Source organism: Canis lupus, chromosome 1 (assembly GCF_048164855.1).
Source record: "Canis lupus baileyi chromosome 1, mCanLup2.hap1, whole genome shotgun sequence".
Classification (NCBI taxonomy): Eukaryota; Metazoa; Chordata; class Mammalia; order Carnivora; family Canidae; genus Canis; species Canis lupus.
Window position 1 is genome coordinate 49,297,852 of NC_132838.1, and position 15,731 is coordinate 49,313,582.

Sequence of the window (15,731 nt, forward strand, 5' to 3'; positions counted from 1 at the left end):
TCCCCTGGGGTGGGTAGTAACCACTGGGGGCCAGAGAAGGTTTTGTAGTGATCTAACTCTTGATCTGGACACTGATAATCTTATGTTCACATTTCTGTATGTATGTTTTCTTCAACAAAAAAATTAAAACTACATTGTCTTAATTCATCATCAGAAGGCTTTAATTCCAAGACTTTTTCCATATTGATAGCTGTATTGTTCTTTATACCAAAAGAGAGTCATAATTAGGCATTCATCGGGAAACTGAAGCACAGAACAGTTAAAATTTGTCCCCTCAGTTTCGGTGAGTGGCATTCAGGCTTCCAGCTGGAGGCTCCCTCTCTGAAAACTGCCACAGAACCGAGTTTACAACAGTGCTCCTGCAGAGTCTGTGCACATTACTACCTTTCATCCTCCCTCCTGCCTTTACAAACCTTCAAAATGACTCATTGACTTTTTTTTATTATCAAAAAGGGCATATATGCTGTACCTAGCCTAGAGAAGGCATGTAGTAGATACTCAGTAAATAGTTTCTGAATAAATACATTTACATATAGTCATTCTTTGTGCTAATACATATTTCATGAACTTTTTTTCATTTGGCATACTTTTTGGGTTTTTCTAAGAAACTTAATGTATGTACTGCTCTGACAACTAATGCATTGATCCTTAATCTCAATATTTCAAATGAAGACCATATTTTTTTCTTCTATTATGCACTATACCCCACAATGTATGTTCTACTAGTGGTTTAAAAACTGTTTTTGTTTTGCCATACAATTATATATTCAAAAGAAGCTGAACCTAGAATCCTCATATATAAAATGTAAAAAAAAATTTTTTAAGGTTGTCTGGGTGACTCGGTTAAGTGTCCGACTCTTGATTTTGGTTCTGGTCATGATCTTAGGGTCTTGGAACAAGCTCTCCTTGGGCTCTGTGCTCAGTGAGGGGTCTGCTTGGGATTCTTTCTCTCTCTCTGCTCCAACACCTTCCCTAAATAAATAAATAAATAAATAAATAAATAAATAAATCTTAATTTCTTTTTTTTTTTTTTTAACTATTTGCATCTAGTGGGAGAAAGAGGAGGAAGGCATAGGCATAGGCCATTTTACCTCTTTTCCTGATGAGCCCGAGCTGGGGAGCCTTTAGGAGACTTGAAAGCTCACAGGTTTGGTCTGTATCAAGCAATTCTCAAAGTATATGCAGGGAGCCCAGGGGGTGCTTGAGACCCTTTCAAGAGGGTCCATGAAATTAGAACTATTTTATAATAATATTTGCCTTTTTGACTCTATTCTCTCAAGAGTATACAGTGGGGTTTTCCAGAAGCTACATGATGAGAGATATCCTGATACAACAGGAATGCAAGCTTGCATTTCTTTTGTTTTAAATTTTTCTCAGCTTTAATTTCTCCCAAGGTGCATATTGGTAAATATAGCTGGCATAAATTAAATCTCTTTAAACTTGTCAATGATTATGAGAAGGGTTCCTGAGACCAAAGAGTTTGAGAACTGCTGATCTACATCACATCTGTGCACATGAGAAAGTTTCTCTTTTTTTTTTGTATATTTTTTATTGGAGTTTGATTTGCCAATATATAGTATAACACCCAGTATTCATCCCGTCAAGTGCCCCCCTCAGTGCCCGTCTCCCAGTCACCCATCCCCCCACTCACCTCCCCTTCCACTACCCCTTATTCGTTTCCCAGAGTTAGGAGTCTCTCCATGAGAAAGTTTCTGATACTTGTGGTGCATCATTACCTCTCCTCATGGATGCAGCCATTTTTGAGGAACCTGAAATTACTCTATTTTCCATTTTAACCAACTGAGCCACTCAGGTGTTCCAGTATGGAAGAGCATTTCTAAAGCCCCAAGCGTTGGTACCTTTTTCTTTGATTCTGTATACTTTTTTTTTTTAGATTTATTTATTTAAGAGAGAGAGGAGAGAGCGCACAAACAGGTGGAGGGGCAAAGGAAGAGAGAGAGAGAGAGAGAGAATGAATCTCAGGCCAACTCCCCACTGTGTGCAAAGGCTGGTGGGGTTTGATACCATGACCCTGAGATCATGACCAGAACCAAAATTAAGAGTCAGATGCTCAACTGACTGAGCCACACAAGCGCTCCTCTGAGTCCTTCTAATGATACCAATGTCCCTCACTATAAACTCAGCCATCAAAATATGACAGTGGAAAAAAATGAAGTTAGTTGGATATAAGAAAAGTACTATTTCCCCTTGGATATGTAATCCCAAAATTTTTTGTATTAAAAAAAAATCTTTATTCAGCTTTTAACCATCAATGGGCCCTAACAAACATTTTTAAAACATTTTTAAAACTCATGATCCCAAAATCAAAAGTTGAGTTCTCCACCAACTGAGCCAGCCAAGTACCCCCACCAAAGCTTTTTGAATTTTTAAGATTTGATTGTTGTTGGCATACTGGTTTTTTATTATGTAGAGAATCATATATTTAAATTTATTATGAAATAGACTAAGAATTAGACCTAAATAAATATGCTTATTTCAGTAACAACTCTTGAAAAAAGGTAGTAACAGTTTATATTATCTGTTAATGATATTGTGATGACTCTGGACATTTTATAAAGAAGAAATGTTTAAAATGCAAATGCTATAAATTATATTGGTTGTAACATTTTCTGTAATCTAGTTTAATTTTTCTCTTCCTCTCTCCTCCTCCTCTTCGATTTTATTTATTTATTCATAGAGACAGACAGAGAGAGAGAGGCAGAGACAGGCAGAGGGAGAAGCAGGCTCCATGCAGGGAGCCTGACGTGGGACTCGATTCCGGGTCTCCAGGATCACACCCCGGGCTGCAAGCGGTGCTAAACCACTAAGCCACCAGGGTTGCCTTCCTCCTCCTCTTCTTTTTCCTTTTCTTATCCTGGGACTGTATTATGGGACTAGGTGTGGACATTTGTTGACGTTGAATTTCAGGGCTGAATAGGTTTTAAGTGAGCAACTAGTTTAATGTCCTGTCCCTCTTCTGTTGATGCAGCATCCCTGCCAAGTTGTCTCTTTATGATTGTTCTCAAAGTCATCCCGGGCTAAGGGCGTGGTCCTTCCTGAGTAAGCCCTTCTCTATCCAGCAGAAGGCTCTGGTTATGTCAAAGGGGAACCCACCTACCAAAAACTCTCATGTCTTAAGTGCCATCCCATTCTGGGGGATAGAGTTTTCAGCTTCCTTTACTCAGGCCGTGTGGCCCCCAAACCCCTGCCCCAAGCAAACAAACAAGCATCTCTTTTTGAAATGAAAAGACCTCTGAGCCTTCATCATCCCAGTAGGAAATGTTCTTTTAAACGTCACCTTGGGTTTTGGCATCCATCCATTAGCTCTGTATTCTAGGGTGTGAGACCTATTTACTTAACACCTACTATGTGCCATATACTGTAGGGCATTAAATTTATTTTATTTTCAAATACCTTATCTCACATAATTGCTAAAACAATGTTCTGAGTATGTCATTCTTTGAGGCTTGTAGATGTGACAGCTGGGCCTCCATGGGTCAGGTAGCTCTCCCAAGGTCACACCACTGGGTTTGAACTTTGCTCTTTCCAGTTTCTCAAGGATAATCCTTCAAGGGATATTCATTTATAAATGGAAACAAGATGTCTAGACCTATTCTATCCATTCAATGCCAGATGAGTCCTGGTGAATCCTTCTAGGGAACTCTTACCTAGCAGAGAGAGTCAGATTTAGGGCATTGTCCTGAAACTTCAAATCTCCTCTGTCACTTTCTTTAATAATCATAGAGAGAATACAATTTACATCATCTTTAAAAATATATAGCACCGAAGGTTCAGTGATGTGCAGAAACCATTACATTGACAAATTAGAATTTTCCATTTGTTTCTAGTTCTTGCATCAACATACCATATCCTACTTTGGTGGGGAAGGGAAGTGCTGAGCTCTCTGGCATGGAGATTTTTCTTAGAAAAGAATTTTCTTAGAAAAGCAAGCTCTTGTCTGATGTGACAAGAGTTTTCAGAACAGGGAAAGGGACCTAAGTGGCTTTTACTAGCAAGCAGAAATAGACAAGACGGATGCTTCTTATGCCAGGACTCTTATTAGCTCCTGATCACAGTCAAGATGCTTTGTATGCCAGGACTTTTATTAGCTCCTGATCACAAATGGATTTTTCTCCTAGAACTGGCTTTGTTTTTACTGTGGTTACTGTCTAGACGAGGAACCCTGTTGTCAGTCCCTGTGATTTCTCTGTTGAGTGAGCTCAGTTACTACTCCAGTCCTGACTGCTGTGTGTGTAGTGTTACCCATCTTGCCTGTAGGACATCAACTCCAGAACCAGTCTCTTCATTCCAAGCCTGCTCTTCCCTTCTCCGTCTTGACTGCCCAGTGCCCCACCTTCTATAACTAGAGTGAGAGCAACTATTTCGGGCAAAGAGGATGGTTTTTCCAAAGAGGTCACAGTTTCCTAGAGGACTTCTACATCAGCCACTGCCTGGATACCTAATGATTAATACAAGTTACTACAAAATAAGAAAAAATTCAAGTTACCGCACACAAAAAAATTAAAAAGATCTCCAGCCTTTTCTTTGATTATGCCTCCTCTCTCCATGACTTGTCGTGTGTCAGTCACAGAGTCTCTCATCATTCCCTAAAAGTGCACTCTTACATCTCCAGGCCTAGGAGGAAGCTGTTGCCTGCTTAGGATGCTGTTCACCACATATTTGTCTATCAGAGCAGCTACCTTTTCCTCCTACAGAGTCCTCTTCATGTCCCATCTTCTCTAAGAGAACCCCACAGACTCTTCCCGAAGGAATTAAACTCCCTTTTCCGGTTCTGCAACAGCAGCTCACCCAGTGCCTCCAGAAAGCAGGGGCCGGTTTTCACCTTTGTCCTTACGAGTGCCTTCACAGTACTCTGCACAGGGCTGGTATGCATTATCTACTATCCTTTGATTCTTTTCCACATTAAAATTGTGTTATTCAGTGAAGTCTTAAAATCTCACTGCACATTTACTGGTATTGCAGTGAGACTTGGCCTCTGTGACTACTTGCCTCTCTGAGAGAGACCTTTTCTCTTTGTCAGAATGGCACAGTGACCGTCCACGAGGGCTGTGATTAATGAGGACCTGTTCCATGCAAGCCTTGCCCTGGTGACTGGTAGTCTAATGTGATGCAGCACTTTGGAATGGGCCCATGGACTTCTTACACAAGAGAGGTCTGAGATAAGAGGTCTCAGCGCCGGGCCCCCAGGATGGTGACTTATGTTGATGACCTTGGAAGGCAGTCACAACTGTCTGTCTCTCTGTCCCTGCAAGCACCAAAGCCTCATCCTCACAGAGGAGGAATGCCCCATGCCCCAGGTGGGCCCATCCGAGATCTTTTAGCTCCATCTGCTGCAAATGCGTGGACTTGTGACCATCCCAGGGCTGTGCTCCATACCGCATGCAGCCTGTGGGGGCCTGGGAACCGGGACTTAGAATAAAGAACTGAGGGACAGTGGCTCTCACCATCGAATGAGGGCATGGGATTCAGTAATTTGCAAAGTCCCCAGCTCTGCTAAGTTCCATCAATACAGTGACTGGTTACAGTCGATTAGCAGTAAAACTCCTTGCTTGCATCTCCTCTAAGAAACTCGGAGAAAGGTTTATGGGTGTGGGATAGGGCTGGAAGAGACATTCTGACCCTTCCCAGGCTGGGACAAAGGGCAGGTGAGGCCTCAAGGTGGCCTAGACTAAATCCAGTCTATGTCCTCAAAGAGCTGGAAAAGAGCTGTCCTCCAGTCAAATTTTAACTCATGCTGTTGCACAAGGGTTATCTGAATGTCTCTGAGGTTTGCTGGGACCCCAGCATCCCTGAAATATCGCAGAATGTCATTGTGTCTTGCAGAATTTTTTGCTGTACCTGCAGATGCCAGAATTTCTGCAGTGGATGCACATGTTTTAAATTTGCCTCTGAGGTCTTTATGATAGCTAATTTATCTCTGTATTGGAAGACAAAATATAGCCTCAGCATAAAATAATGTTTGAAGAACTCTGTGTTTTCAGAAAGCTGGCTTGAAAAAATAAGAGAGGCTAGAGCAAAATGTTCTTCTTAAACTGCCTTCCTCACTTATTGAGATAAAGATGAAGAATTATAAATAAAATATTCTGAGATTAGGAGATTATAATCTGTGAATTGCTGATGATACAAATGCCACAGTGCCGTGGGCAAAGCTCCAACTTGCTTGCATATATTACTTTGAGAACTAAAGAGTCCTCCCTTTCTGATGACATTTTGGCTCAAAAAATTACAGAGAGAAAACACATTGTCAAAAAGGATATGTCAGCAACCCTGAGCACCACCAAACTACATCATAATCCAGCAGATTAGCTATTGAAGAGAAAAAGAGAAACTTAAGAAAAGTGAGGTTTCTTTGTTAGCAGTCCACAAAATTCACATGCAGCCTTTGTAAAAAATCTGAACAAGAAAAGTAGAAATGATGGGAAATGTTTAGTTAGCCTCGTGCTTTCAAATACATTTTTTTTTAAAGATTTTATTTATTCATGAGAGACACACAGAGAGAGAGAGAGGCAGAGACACAGGCAGAGGGAGTAGCAGGCTCCATGCAGGGAGCCTGACATGGGACTCGATCCCGGGTCTCCAGGATCACACCCTGGACTGAAGGCAGCGCTAAACTGCTGAGCCACCCAGGCTGCCCTCAAATACCTTTTAAAGAGATGATTTCTTTCTTTCTTTCTTTCTTTCTTTCTTTTTTTTTTTTAAACTTAGTTCCTTTTTCATTTGTCATAGAAAAAAAAATTACCCAGGGCTTTTACCTCCCAGTTTAAATTTTAAAAAAGACGATTATTTGTCACTTTGAGTATGTGTGGCCCTTTTCTTAGATACTGTGCCTTATTTGGCATCTCCTGAGAAAATCTCCCAATAATGGCCTCCGAAGGCGGCTCTGGCTCCTGGGCCTGGGGTTCAGGGTGGGGTGGCCAGCATCCATGCAGCTCCTGCCTGGGGAGATGGGGTAAGGAGACTCCACTGAAGCCACAACCTGGCCTGATTGGAATTGTACAGATTGGTTCTGAATTCCAGTCTAGGACCGGTCCCAGGGTGTCGTGTAAAACACGTGTGATCCAGGTGAAAAGACTTTGCACAGAGGAGGCAAGGTGAAGCCCGATGATTCTGGTGATCCTGGTACAGCCTCCCTTAGAGAAAGGCAGATGAGTGAAAATGAACAGTCTTATAGAGCGAAGACACATTTATTCTAGGCCATGGAAGGCAGTCTTGTCATCTATGTACATAGGTGATGTTCATAACTGCATGGCCCTCTTCTTCAGGGGTTGGATAGAAAGGACCAGGATCCTGCAGTGTTCTTTCTAATGACTTCTGGGCTCTTGCAACAGAAAGAAGAATCACAAGACTTTTCCTTCTGTCTTTGGGTCATAAAACATTATACAAAATGCTAGGAAATTGCAAGACATATTTTCAAACATTCTTGTATCTTTCTTAAATGTTATCCATGTAGACTGCGAAACTGAACCCCAGTGCCCTTTCTGAGACATGGCTTTTGTGAAATCTTTAGCAGATCTTTAAGGGTGATCCTTTTTCATATGTGCCATACGGGGGTGCTCAAACTTGAGCACACTTCAGCGTCACCTGAGGGCTCATGGAAACACAGGCCGTGGGCCTCATCCCAGAGATTGGATTCAGCAGGCCTGAGAGAGGCCTGCGGGTTACGTTCCTGATGAGGTCCAGGGCCATGCTGCTGCAGCTGGTCTGGCCAAGGCTTCTGCTGAAGCCTCATGATGGAGTAAACAGTGAACAGATTGGAGTCTTGCTGTACTGGTGTACATGACTGCATGGCGTTTTTGTAATCACTGAGTTATTCTAATATTCTGGCACTTTGCTGGCTTTCACTCACTCCTACGTCTTGGCCTTGACATTAGCCTGTAGGCCCTTACAATGGAGAAATTCACGCTGACACCCTCAGACAAGCTCCGGAGCACAGTAGGAAGTGCACAAATGTTCATTTTTAAGAATGAATAAAATGGCGGGTTCCCCAGAAGAAGTTATACTTCTGCTTTTATCAGATATTTCAACACATTTCTACTCCAATTGCTATACTCAAGGCTGGTTTTTATTTTATTTTTTTAAGATTTTGTTTGTAAGTAATCTCTATACTGAACATAGGCCTCCAATTCACAAGCTGAGACTGGATTACATGCTCTAGGGAGTGAGCCAACGAGGTACCCCTCAATGCTGTTTTTTATCAGATAAGAAGTTGGGGACTGTTCCAAAGGAATGGTGCAAACTTTTGCATTCAGATAATTCCAAGCACCTTTACTAGGTAGCCAAAGACAGATAAGGCATCCACAGCTTGACTCAGTTAGAGTCCCAAGACCTGACTATATAGAGGCTTTGTTAGTTTTATTTTATTTTTTCAGATAATTGTGGTATTCCCCTGTTGGTGACTCACTTCCAGTGGCCCTGGGTTAAGGAAACCAAATGGACCACAAGACACTCTAGCTTGTTCTCAAACTTAGATTCGGCTGTTTGCCCACAGGGTGTCTTATTCCTCATTAAGAGCTCAGTTCTCCACAGAATACCCGTTGCAAATCCTTAAACACTTGAAAGCAAGCTTCCTATATCACTGTCTACCAGAACGTGCTGTGCTGTGTGTGTGTATGTGTGTATATAACATCATTTTTCCACTTCCACATCACAAATGACCAGGTAGATAGAATCAATAAGTTGAATCTTTCTTGCCAATTGAGAAAAGGCAGTTTCAAGTTTAAACACTGGTCCTTCACACATTTTGCTGCACATTAGAACCCCCTAGGGAGCTTTTAAAAATACCCAATACCCAGGCCACATTCTATACCAGTGAAATTGTAATTTCTGGAGATGGAACCCAGACAGACATCAGTATTTTTAAAAACTCTCTGGAGAATTCCAATGTGCAGCCAGTTGTGAGAACCAGTGATGTCAACTACTTTCAGACTTTCTGGGTAAATAAATGATCTATTGATTCTATAATGGGATCTGTTTCTGCAACTGTGGGCACCAAGGCCATCTTGGAAGCAGCAGGTTCATTCTTGGCTAGGAAGGAAGGCTGGGCCTCAGTTTCCCTCCACAGACGAGCATCAGCTCAGGAGAACTGTTTCCCTGACTCACCCCTTTTGGCTCATCAAGTGAGAAAGTGGAGTGACTTTGAATCTGCTGCAGTCTTGTGGTTGATTAAATGTGGCTATAAATTCTCTGCAGCTGCTCCCACGAAGAGATGGAGTCTACTTCCCCACTCCTCGAAACTGGGCTGGTGTCATGACTTGCTTTGACTAGTCAATTGTAGCAAAAGTTCTGGAGCCTGGACCCCTCCTGAACTGGAAGCTTCCACCTTGCTTCATGGGAAACCAGTGTAGTCTCCTAGAGGAGGAGAGGCCAGGCCTCTCAGCCCACAGCTGACGCCCACCCATAGACCTGAGTGACACTCCAGCAGAATGCTGTCATCTGAGTGAGCCCCGTGAAACCAGTAGAGGAGCGGCCTAGCTATCCACAGGATCAGGGGAAATTGGAAATTGCTGTTGTTTTGAGAGACTGAGTTTTGGCGTGGTGTATATCCAGGAATAGAGGCCTGAAACAAATCATGACTCCGTCAGTTGTTCTCATGGTTTTTGTACTCATGTCATGAGGACAACTTTGCATTGCACTGAAAGTACTGATTTTAAAAAGCACTGATTTAATCTCTTGCTTGTGCGAGTTTTTATTTTAAAGCAGCTCCGTGATGATATGGTATTTCTCACCAAGAGCCCCTGATGCATTTTTCAGTGTGTTCATGATGATACAATTTAAAATAGATGGTAGAGGGGCACCTAGGTGGCTCAGTGGTTGGGCGTTCTGCCTTCGGCTCAGGTTATGATCCCAGAGTCCTGGGATCGACTGCTGCATCAGGCTCCATGTGGGGAACCTGCTTCTCCCTCTGCCTATGTCTCTGCCTCTCTCTCTGTGTCTCTCATGAATAAATAAATAAAATCTTAAAAAAAAATAGACTGTAGAGATGTAAAATAAAAATCATTTGGTTGTAGGTGTTAAAAAAAAAGTCAGTACTTAGGGTTACACATTATATACAAGGGAATTTTCAGGATGCAAAGTTGAAGGGTGGAATGTATAAAACTTTGAGTAGGATGTTTACTAATTCCAGAAAAGAATGACTTTCTCTGTGGACTAGAGGGGTGGAACTGGGTACTGCTGTAAATTTAGTCCTGATATTATTTGTATTCACTCCGTCTGTCTGTGTGTCTGTCTGTCTCTGTCTGTCTCTCTTTACATATACATATCAAAAAAAGATGCTGTTCTCAAACTCAGGAAGTGTGTATCACAATCCTATCCCATCATTTTGGTTTCCCCAGTTATTAGCTACTGACAGTATGTATATCTTGGTTCTAACAGTTGGAATTCAAATCTAACTCTTCCAGAAACTGTCTCTGGTTCTTCAGTGTTAATGAGGGGAGCTAATGTTCCTGTCAGAACTCCATGGATTGACAAATGGATCAGGAAAGATGGGACTTTTCACTCAACATCCTTGTCAGAGGGCTTCCCCTGAGCGACATAATCACTGACTCAGTCGTCTAGAATTAACTCAATGAGAAGGCTTTGCCTTGCAACTAACCACTCATTTTTATCACCTCCTCACATTGTGCTGGTACATACATGCACACATGCACACGCACACTCACACACACTCTCCTAGGGCTATCACAGCAAAATACCACCGACTGGTGGGGGGAGGGAAGGCTTAAGCAACACAAATGTATTTTTCATAGTTCTGGAGGCTGAAAGTCCATGATCAAGGTGTCTGCAGGGTTGGTTTGTCCTGAGGGCTTCTCCCCTTAGCTTTCGGATGGCTGCCTTCTCCCTGTGTCCTCACTTGGTCTTTTCTCTGTGTGGGAGCATTCCTGGTGTCTCTTTATACATCTAACCTCTTATAAGGACATCACTCATATTGGCTCAGAGCCCATCCGAATGGCTGCGTTTTTCAGTTAATCACTTTATAAAAGTCGTGTATGGTTACATTCTATGGTACTGTGAGTTAGGGTTTCATCAGATGAATTTGGTGGGGGACATAATTCAGCCCACAACGATAGATATATGGAGATATATGTTACATCTCTCTCTCTCTCTCTCTCTCTCTCTCTCTGCATTGACAGAAAGTATGCTTGCATTTGTTTCTTTGTCAAGGGATTACTATCAGCTCTCCCCCTTATGTTAAAATCTACAGATAAAGACGAAGGGAAGAGAATGGCAGGTTTTTTGAAGCAGCAGATTCTCAAGACTGAATCACTGGAGGTGAATACCAGGAAAGCTGCAGGAAGCCTGGTGGGCTTGGGGTGGGCAGCAAAGCACTCTATACACAACAGTGGACTGCCCTGCGCCCACCTATGCACCATCAGGGTGGGCATCTGTTTATGCACCCCTGAGCAAGTTCACTGGGACAAAACTCCGAATTTCTTGGGTAAGATTGCTCAAGTTCCTATTCAGAAATAATTGTCAAGGAGGAAATTACTTTTTTTTGGCGGTTCTTTTCTTCCTTCTCATTTTTAAACTCTCCTTAATATGATAGGCAGATGGAACTTCCTTAAATGAAAGTCACTTAGTTCCCATTTTCTCTAATTGGAGACACTTCAAATAAAAAGCCAGGTCTTCAGATAGACACACATACACTGATACGTTAAGATGTTTCTTAACTCAAGGGGATTTCTGCAGATAACTAGGAAATCTGAGAGCAGGGTGGAGGGTGTTTGCTTAAGCCTGACAACACATAACAGACTGTGTTATAGAATCCATCCCATACTCAAGCCTGAGGAACCTCTTCCCAAACGAGTGTAACAGACCTTTGTTCAATGTCCATGAAGCTATCCAGAAAGAGGCCAGACTTCCCACAGCCTTCCCCACAAATGGCTGGAGCCATCTGGGCAGGAGGTTCTGACCTTTTGCTGGCCATGGGAGGAGACAAGACATGGTTTCAAAAAGGAAATATGAACAGCCTGTACAGGGACAGTGAGACAATGTTACATTGCAATCCTAAAATTGGAATTGTCAACAAAATGGCCCGAGGAAATCATCAGCTCTTGCAGACATCAGATTCTTGCAGAATCCCACAGCCAGACCTCAACAAGAGGACCTTGGGGAGATGCTGGCCATGTCCCACAGGAGTCCCAGACAGGACATCTTCTCCCCTTTTAGTTTTGTAGTTTGTTTGCCTTCCTGCATACTTCGTTCTGTGTTAATCATGGTCAGGTTGAAAATATAAAGAAGGCCTACTCTGAGAGTTCACATGGCATTTCAGCAGTGAGCCCTATAATACAGATTATCGACTTTACTCAGAGCTCATTAAATGAGTAAAATATGTACACATTTTCTGTACTGCTTTTTTTCAATAGAGAAACTACTTTCCCCCAGAAAAGGAGCCATCTGTGGGACATACATCACACAGGAGCCCTGTCTGGGGCTGTCCTGCGACAGTGAAGGTAACTGTGTAGTGTGGATGTGACCATCAAAGAGCTGAGAGGCTCCTAATGTCTTCCCAGGGAGCCTCCTGGTGTTCCTCAACTGCTCTCCAGTGTTCTGTGGCTAAACAGAAGAAAGGCAGGGCATCAGGGTGGCTCAGTGGCATGACCCTCAGTCCTGGGATTGAGTCCCACATGGGGCTTCCCTGCAGGGAGCCTGCTTCTCCTTCTGCCTGTGTCTCTGCCTCTCTCTGTGTCTCTCATGAATAAATAAAACCTTTAAAAAAAATAAACAGGGATCCCTGGGTGGCGCAGCGGTTTGGCGCCTGCCTTTGGCCCAGGGCGCGATCCTGGAGACCCCAGATCGAATCCCACGTCGGGCTCCCGGGGCATGGAGCCTGCTTCTCCCTCTGCCTGTGTCTCTGCCTCTCTCTCTCTCTCTGTGTGTGACTATCATAAATAAATAAAATTAAAAAAAAAAAATAAACAGAAGAAAGGTGGTCTTTTCTTGATTCACGGACAAATTTAAGTTGAGAGATAGAACTTTCTTCATTTTAAGCCCCACCCTTCATATTTATTATTAATTTGTCACTGACATAGGGGCACCTGGTGGCTCAGTGGTTGAGCGTCTGCCTTAGGCTCAGGTCGTGACCCGGGGTCCTGGGATTGAGTCCTGCATCAGGCTCCCCACAGGGAGCCTGCTTCTCCCTCTGCCTCTGCCTCTGCCTCTCTCTCACTCTCTCTGTGCCTCTCATGAATAAGTAAATAAGATCTTTAAAAGAAAAAAATTTGTCACTGGCATTTGTCTCTGTTGAAATCTACTCTGTGATGCCATTTGATTTGGTACAAAATCATGCAGCTGTTTTACAGTCAACATATTAACATTTCCTAGAGATCAAGACCCTTTCTTAGGACTTTCAGGTGCCCTGATGCTCAAACAAGGCTGATAACCAGGCCCCGGGGATGTCTCCTGCAGTGGTTTGCTTCTCTCTCTATGAGGGCAGTGGCTGTGGCTTATTAAAATTGGTATTCTCGGGCATTTGGTTGAGCATCTACCTTTGGCTCAGGTCGTGATCCTGGGGTCCTGGGATTGAGTCCCACATTGGGCTTCCCACAGGGAGCTGGCTTCTCCCTCTGCCTGTCTCTGCCTCTCTCTCTCTGTGTCTCTTATTAATCAATCAATAAAAAATCTTGTAAAGAAAATAAATAAAGTCAGTATTCCCTCCACATTGGCCAGCTTGTCGGGGACAGCCAGTCAAGGCTGGTTGAATCCATGAATTTCCATCTGTGATCATGAAGCAGGCATGGTTTGCTGGTGGTTTGACTTTGCAGCTAATGGCAACAGGGTGTCATCAGATGGCAGCAGCTTCACTAGTTGGGCCCATCCAGGTGTTAGCCCAGAATCAGGAGGGAGGAGAAGGCAGAGTCATGTTCCAGTTTGGGGACTTCACCAGAAGGGAGAAGACATTTCTGACGTGGCACTGGGTCTGGTCTTCTCTGTGGTGTATCTTGGCATTCACCTTCTTAGTGTGACCAGAGAAAAGACTATCCCAGGGACCCCCATAGAGGAGCCATTTAGAAGACTTTTACAAGAGTTCAGGAAAAGACTTGATGATGAGAGAAGGTGGCCACAGAGCGGGGAAAACAGCTGGTCCTCTAGAGTCTCTCAATCTTTGATGCCCACACACGTGAATGTCTGAGGCTGGGGGGTCGGGGGGATGGCAGTGGGATGGAGGAAGATTCCTCTTAAATGTTAGTGAGGAGAATGAGTCTCTACCAGAGCAACAGGAGTGATGTGTCCTGATACTAGTGATCCTTGACCAGTTGTGTGTGTGGAGGGGAGAGGGCGGGGGAGGATTTGAAGGGTTTCTGGTTACATTTCCTTCAAGTCTTTCTCAGAGTTTTATGGTTTACTCAGTAGTAAGTATAACTATTTTTCTTTCAACCGGAAGAACTACTCCCAGTAAGAGTTGATTTTTCCCTTCTGAAATCTCCAAACCACTGCATCCTTTTCCAAGTTTGGAGATTGGGGTGGTAGTGTCCTAGGACAGTAGTGCTCAGAGCTACTGGCAGCTTTTGATGATTCCAGAGCCTTACTTGGACCCAGACCAATTTCTCTGGAGTCTTTGGACTCAGACATCTGTATTTTTTTTTCTAAAAGACTATTAAAAATTTTTTTAAAGTAATCCCTACATCTAACCCTTATTAAAAAAAAGATTTTATTTTTAAGTAGTCTCTATACACAACTTTATTTTAAAAAAAAGATTTTATGTTTAAGTAATTGCTACAGCCAATTTTAAGTAATTTCTACACCCAAATAAAGACTTTATTTTTTAAAAAATTGTTATTTTTAGGTAATCTCTACACCAATCTCTTGTGGGGCTTGAACCCACAAGAGTCATACGCTCCAGTGACTGAGCCAGCCAGACACCTCGGGCATCAACATTTTTTAAAGCCCCTCGAGGAGTTTTAACATGGAGCCAATGCTGAGAACAACTGCTAAGAGTCTACTCCAGTCCTCAAATGCAAAAGTTTTTATTAAAAAGAAAAATAAGGCCAAAGATTTCTTTTAATTGGAAAAAGTATATTTTTTTCATATTCTCGTATCTCAAAAGCTACCAAAGGGATTTTTCTCCCCCCTGAACTTTCCATGAATAAAAAACAAAACAAATTTATACTGAAAACAATGATGAGAAAATTCTGTCAAAAGTAGAATTTTCCAGAAAGCTATGGGCAAGTGAAAAAAAAAAACAAAGACTATGATTGAAAAAATGCTTTTACAGGAATTTCCTTTTAAGTCTGCTTGCAATCAATGTCTCATTTCAAAGATGGATAAACAGCATTTGCCAAAAAGTCCCACCTCTGGCTATTGCTAAGAAGCTCAGTGTCAAGTGATGGAAATGCCCACGGCAGAGTTCACTCAGTCTGACTCAAATGTGGGTTTTAAAGAAGAAATTAACAAATTTTTAACAGTAAGAGCACAAGTAGGTAACAAAATGACTGGCAGCTATATGACTAGTTGAAAAGAATTATCTTAGCCACTAGGAGTGATGGCTCATCTTGCAAACACAACTTTCTAAAGACTGTATCAACCCTATCTTTTGGTGGTAAAAGAAATGTGTGTCTCCAATTGGTAGACACAACTGCTTTCTCTATGGCTTTGAAATGCTCTGAAGGAGGAGAAAAAGGAGCATACAACATGAGGTATGGACCCTGCCCAAGTGTCAAGTACTTGTTCATCTTTTGCATTACGTTAATCTGGAACAAATTGACCTTCCTGAT

General features: G+C 42.6%; 1 pseudogene; it reads left to right on the forward strand.

The window, feature by feature from the left end:
* The window catches only part of LOC140635246 (actin, cytoplasmic 2-like), a 138,939-nt pseudogene that overhangs the window by 37,028 nt on the left and 86,180 nt on the right, over positions 1-15,731 (forward strand).